Raw genomic sequence first — 7,563 nt, 5'->3', positions numbered from 1 at the left:
AAGTGGTTTGAGAGGGGAAAACAGATTCAAACGTCCATGTTGAGGCAGTTTCTCTCTCTGGGTTTCACTAAGTCAGACTCGCTGTATTTTATCAGATTCTATCTCCATCAAGGTGGTTGTGGTTTTTGTCTGTTTGCCTGTTCATGTGCAAAGTGACAGATTTAGATGAGATTATCTCCAAATGTAGGTTTCAATCAATCGTGACTCAATCATGACTCAATCATGACTCATGAATCATGACAATGACTCACATTTTATGTGTAGCACCTTTCATACGCAGAAAATGTTACACAAGGTGCTTCACGTGACAACACAAAGACAAAGAAAAAATAGAAGACACACAAAAAAGAAGCGGAGGAAATGACATGTCACCTGTTTACAAATAAGGAAACACCAGAGGAAGAATGTGAGAATAAAAAAATATAAATATATAAAATCAATACTGAATCCTGACAATCATATATCAGAAATGGTAACTAGCATATGGGCATACATACTGCTTTTACTTTGTAGAAGTGGAGGAAACCATCCCTAGAATTAAGGACGTAAGAAGGAAGAATTGTCACTTTTTCCTTATTTCTTTTCTTTTCTTTTGGACTTGTATGACTTCATTTGAAATTAAATAGTCTCTGACCTGTCTACATTTCAAGTTCATATTCATTTTGTTTACATACATGGATAGCTCTCATGAAAAAACCAGATAAAGTAAGTAAATATGATAACAGACATATTTTGAAATTTGCTGATGATACAGTCATTGTGAGTGTGCTGCACAATAATGAGTCCGGCAATGGTCCAGTTATTAACGATTTTATTAGCTGGTGTGATGATTCAGTATGCAAAAAACGAACTGATGGTCCGATTGATCAAACTTGACGTGTCTTGCTACGGGCATGAGTAAGTGCAGTGACAAGTTTGACGTTGTTTTGATAAGTAATGTAAAATATATCGGTAAAATAAGCACACATTGGCTTTTGCCGCTCTACTGTAGCCACTCCCCCTCTCACTCACACAGCACTGTGAGTGGGACAAGGTGCAGTCAAGCTGAGGCAGATGACGGACGCAGTGCCCCCAACCACAGACTTTTCACCCCACTCCTGCACCCATTTACCAGCAGGTTCAGAGGAAGCTTCTTTCCTGCAGATGTCACCCTACTGTGAACTCTAGCTCTGCATCCCGGTGACAACCAACCAACTGTTATGCAAACCATTCATTTTTAAATACATATTGCATATGCTAATATATGCATCCCATTAATGGCACCTGCCATTTGCTGTGCTGTGAGGCTATTTTGTAATGTTTTGCTTTGTTTTTTAATCTATGGTTGGGTTTTTATATTTAATGTTTGGAATTTTTGGACTGCTGTATCTCCTACTTCTAGTACTAATACTGAAACCTTGAACCTGGAAAGAAACAGAACAATAACATTTCATTGTTAATGTGTTTATTTCTACCAAAGACAATACCGTATGTGTGATACTGATATTTTAACTGTTAATTACAATACAAACATATTTATCTACAACCACAGTATTTAAACACAGACACAAAAAGTTATTTAATTGGTATTGGTAAGTACTAGAAACCCAGTATGGCATGCTCCAGATTTCTTCACTAACCACCAGAGGGCGACATAATATACTATACCATGACTCAGTGAAAACAGAAAGAGTTTGTATGCATAACACATGCTTCTCCTTTTTCTACACATAAATGTATGCAGTTGCCGTCTTCATTTCCTGTTATTGCACATGTACATCTGAATATATGTAATGGTTGTTTTTTTTCTCCTTTGCTGCAAACACTGCATTATAGTTTATCTTATCTAACACTGACATTGAAGATCTTAAAAACATTCATTAAAAAACTTCTTCTGAGATTTATTGGTGGTTGGCAATCTTGATGTTTTGTACTCATGCAAGGTTATAACAGTGTTGGTGGAGAGAGGGTGGGGTGCTACAATCCCTTTTTGGCAAGCTTTTGGTGGTTGTTTTGCTGGTGTTTTACAGAACATTTGACTGGTACTACTTACTATTGCATGGATTAAATGGAGTGTTATCTGTCAAATGTATGCTCATGCGGCGGGAGCAACATTTAATGATCTGCAGTATTGAGCGGGGGTGTATGCAGTGCTGGTATTGGCAGTATTTGGTATTTGTTTACCTTAAACAACCTGTGGAGGGCAGTTGTGCCTACTAGCGCCTTCGAATCTGTACAATACAAATGTCGAACAAGAAAAGAGTGGTTTACGGCAGCGACGGATTGGATGCATTGGATGACGTATGAAGAAGTGTGGACGTTTCTCAATATCCATACGTGTGCGTACTTGTGCGTACTTGCGAAAACGTCATCATCAGCCTCAGTCCAAGTTCTGATCCAATTCTCAAGAACGCGAGCAAGCGAGTACGGTTCTCATACCCGGAAGTGTTCTCGCTCCGCCCATTTTACCAAGTATGCATCGGGTGGTGACTTGAGCGTACTTGGGAAAGCCATATATCCCAGAATGCATTTCGGCGGAACATAGCAGGATAAAATACAAATATAAACCTGAAATAAATATTTTTCTGTGTCCCGGAACGCAGTTTTGAAATCATTTTAGGCGAGAAATGTGTCATTTAGATGTGTCATCCAAACATGTGTTTTGTGTATTAAGATATGACGTATTTATAGTATGACAGTGGCGCTGTTGGAGGTTATCAGCTCCGCCTCGGCGGACGCTCGGTGCTTACAGTGCCCGGCACAGAGGAGCGTTACCTCGGCCTGTCCTGATCCGCTGATCCGCTGGTTCAGACGGCTCCGTCATTACATAGTTGGTGTGATCCATAGATTTGTTGTTGACATGTTGTTTTGTTTTAATTGCAAACGTTTTGACCTGACAGTGTGAGCTTTTGTATAACATTAATGTTTAATTTATTGTAACTTTGAATTTTAGATTTATATTAAAGTCGCACTGTCATTGTATATGTATTTACATATAATGGACAATATTTTATAGTGTATAAAATATTTAAAATGTGAAAATAACAACAATTTATGCATTTATCAAAAGTATTTTATATGTTCATTCATCAACACTGTAGGTGGCGGTAATGAGGCTTAAGTGCTTGGCACCACACGCCATTCAAACAGTAGAACAAGGAAGTACACCGCTGTTCCAATTGAAGAGATCATACTCGTTTACTCCCGTACTTGGCAAGTATGTACTTCAGTCGTACTTCTCAAGTATGTACTTCCCAAGGATGCAAGTACGTACTGGCATACTTGGGTATTGAGAAAGGGCCAATATCCATACGTGTGCGTACTTGTCCGTACTTGCGAAAACGTCATCATCAGCCTCAGTCCAAGTTCTGATCCAATTCTCAAGAACGCGAGCAAACGAGTACTATTCTCATACCCGGAAGTGTTCTCGCTCTGCCCATTTTACCAAGTATGCATCGGGTGGTGACTTGAGCGTACTTGGGAAAGCCATATATCCCAGAATGCATTTCGGTGGAACAAATCAGGATAAAATACAAATATAAACCTGAAATTAATATTTTTCTGTGGTTTGTGTAATAAAATATGACGCATTTATAGTATGACAGCGGCGCTGTCGGAGGTGATAAGCTCCGCCTCTGCGGAAACTCGGCGCTCACCTCAGCGTTACCTCGGCCTGTCCTGATGAAATGATCCGCTGGCTCAGATGGCTCCGTCATTAGATATTTGGTGTGATCGATAGATTTGTTGTTGACACGTTGTTTTGTTTTTAATGCAAACGTTTTGACCTGACAGTGTGAACGTTTGTATAATATTAATGTTTAACTTTGAATTTTAGATTTATATTAAAGTCGCACTGTCATTGTATATGTATTTAAATATAATGGACACTATAATATAGTGTCCATTATATTTAAATACGTATATGGGTCAATGACAAATAAAGCTTCTAAACATGTTTTTTTTAAAGTATTTTCAAAATGGATGTAATGCATATTTTTGAGTCCAGAACAATGTGCTTGAACATTTCTCATATATGGTTTAACTATTTTAACTGTTTTAACTCATTTTTTAACAGTATCTTTTACTTCACAACAAAGAAAATGTCAGGTGGCATAACCAACAATTTATAAAAAAATATATACATTCCTAATATTTATTTTAAAATTAATTATTTGGAAACTATACCTTAAGGTGTCTACACTAGATAAACATTATTATTTTTATCATTGTGTTGTTGTTTTTTTACAATAATTTAAGAGTTTTGCTCTCTGAAAGTCAGGTTTTAAGCATCCATAACATCCAATTTTACATTTAAAGACAGGAAAATAATCACACAACTACACAAATTCATATATTCAGTATAATAACTACACACATTACATTTATAAACCATTTGGTCACTTTGACGTATCATTTATTGGTTTAAATTGGTTGCACCACTTGACAAATATTGGTTGCACCACCTGATCACATTAGTTATGACATGAAATATGCTGAAAAAAATGCATTTTCATTTCAAATAGTAACATGTGTTTTAGACATCAGTTAAACCTAACCCTAACCCATCAAAAACAATTCACATAACATTACATCTTTATGATGAGGATCGAGTACAGTCGCCATGAAGTGCAGGGGATCTGGGTAGATATTAATAAAACGTGGTGACAGACTCTTAAAGAGCAGAGCTCACTTTTCATTGTTTTCACTCCACGTTCTCAATCTTTGTGTAGAAGACACTTTAGCGCTGCAATTACGGGAATAACAGATGCATCAGATGAGCTGATCTCTTTAGTTAACATCTCAAAGAGAGAGAATGTTCTCTGGTGTGAAGTCAATGTCGCAGGGAGTTCATAATCTGCTCCATATGCAGCCAAGTTTCACTTTAGCGCAAAGAGACGTTCCAGCATTTAATAGGTGCTATTCCACAGTGAACTCGCTGTGTTTCGACCGCCAAATTATCAGTGCATCCCTAAATATAACATCTTTATTGACAAGAACAATGTAACCGTAATAATGACTTATTTGATGGTGTGACTTGAGTTTCAATCAGCACATGGACAAGGGAGCACTCACCGATTACATGGGGGCACAGCGGCCTTGATCCCTGGTTAATAAAAATTTGTGGTGTATAAAAAAAATTGATTTAAAATAAACAACAACAACTCTTAGCCTGGTGGGGGACAAGTAAACCCTGGCGACCCACCAGGCTTATAATGCACTGGGGGAAACCTTGTAATAATAATAATAATAATAATAATAACTGTTGTAGAACTTTCCAGCAGGTGTTAGATGTTATGACTAAGTCCATGGAGCATGTGTAGTTCGCAATTAAAGCACAGTTGTCAGCTGGATCATTGTTAATACTTAACCTGTGTCATGCTAATTTTGATAGTGATATTGGCATCTAAAATGTACAAATAATCATGCAAAATGATTTAAGGTGTGTAATATCTTTCCATTCAAAACTAATAAACATTAGTAAACAAACACAAACTCTTCATTTTCCAACTTGCAGAACGATAATTTCATAGAGGTTAAAGTGAGGTGGGGCCCCTTTAGGGATGAAATGTAAGAATGGAGGAGCTTAAGAAAAGTATCAAAGGTGGGAAAGTTAAGGAAGCGCAAAGTCTAAAAACAACAAGAGAGGAAGTGAAAAAAGATTAAAAGAAGAGCGAATATGCCCATGAGAGTGTTGCTGGGGTTTGTGAGTTTCCCAGTGAGAGCATATGTGCCAAAACAATTCAGTTGTGGGGAAGCTATAGTGTAGCATATGGTGGGTGTGAGGCTTTGAGAAGGGAAACCAATATCCAAAAAATAAGGGTCCAGACAAGAATCACATATGCAGAAGCTGTGAGTGCATCAAGAACACAGAATCAAGATAGAAATGAGCAAAGAGCTGTGGAAACAGAAGAAACCGTTTAGGATTAGTGGGACTGACATTGGAAGAAGTGAGGGAGAGCCTCGCAAATCAGTCGAGCCAGGATGTAACGTGTGGTTTGATATTGATCATAGTAATTATTTTACACTAGAATGCGAGGAGTTTACTGGCAAATGGACAGGAGTTTAAACACGTTATGAAGGAAATTATGATAAGACCAATTACAGTATGTGTTCAAGAAACATGGTTAAAACCAAGTTTAGACTTGGGTGGGGGGTGGGGTGTGTGTGTGCTACATTCATTTAACAAGATATTTTTGTATTTTTTTTGCCCATAACATGTTGCATGTTGAATCTGAAAATGTATGGGAATGAGTTGGAAAGAGTTGGGACATTTACATTTTTGGGTGTAGTGTTTGATTCACATTTAACATGGGCAGGTCATAATGGTAGAGTAAAAGAGAAATGCAAAAAAAGTGATACATGTGTTGAGATGACAGGTAGGGACTGTGGAGCTAGTTGCTCAGCACTGAGAAGAGTGTATGTGGCCTAATGACTTAATTAGATCAGTGTTCGATTATGGCAGTATTGTCTATGGATCAGCAGCTAGGTCAAGGTTTAAGAAGTTGTATGTTATTCAGGCACAGGCACTGAGAGTCTGCAGTAGGGCTTTTAACGACAGTACCTGCATTACAGGTAGAGATGGGAGATGGATTAGGGGTCTACATGGTGGAGATGCTGACAGTGCTGGTAGCACTAAGATGGGTGGAAGAGGCAAGGCACAACACGGTACTGATTTGCTCTGTTTCCTCATCAGTTCTGTCAAGCATGAATTAATTTCATTCTAATAGCCGGTGGGAGAGAGGTGGGATAGAGACAGAGGCATTTATATCAAATACAAAACAGTGTCAGGGTAATAGGGCAGGTATGGGACACAGTAGAGAGGAGGTAGTGGTAATGAGGTTAAGGCTAGGGCACTGTGCATGTAACTGAAATTGGTTGGGAAGCATCAGACAGGACTGTGTGGGAGATGTCAGGAAGAGGAGGAATCTGTGGAACATGTACTTTTGAGGTGTAGGGCATAGGAATATAGAGATGTGATGAAAAATAATCTAAGGAAATTACGGGATCAAGCATTTAACTTAAAGGGAGTAAAGGAAATGAGGGAGAAAGCACACGTTAGAATAGTAGTGAATTTCTTAAGGGATATTTTATAGGATATAAGGTAGGATAGAATTGGGGAAAATATATATAGGGTAAGAGTGCGAGTGTATGTTGTGATGGTGGCCTATTTCTGGTTCACATTCCAGAGCAGAAGGGGCGGTAATACACCTATAGACGGACGCTAACCGCCGTAAAACAAAAAGAAGAAGAAGAAGAAGCGTGGTTTACGACACTAACCAAAGAGCCTTGAAAGAAAGAGTGTCCAACTGGTCCTACTACATTCACAGTCTATCTGCTTATCTTAACGTATACAACTGTAAGAGTGCGATACGCCACAGTAAAATAAATGACAAGAGAAACACAGTCCAGTGTTCAACCGCATTACGGGACTTGTTTTATACGAATATCAAGTCTGACGCCATGTTTCTTCTAAACGCGCGATCTTTCCGGTTTTCTCTCGGTGACTACTCTTACGTGTCCAAAGAGTCTTTACAGTTACCCATGATTCCCTGCACGCGTGTGACCTGTCTCTGGCCTTGACGT

This window comes from Microchirus variegatus (assembly GCF_963457635.1).
Source record: "Microchirus variegatus genome assembly, chromosome: 2".
Lineage (NCBI taxonomy): Eukaryota > Metazoa > Chordata > Actinopteri > Pleuronectiformes > Soleidae > Microchirus > Microchirus variegatus.
This window is presented reverse-complemented; position numbering follows the sequence as displayed.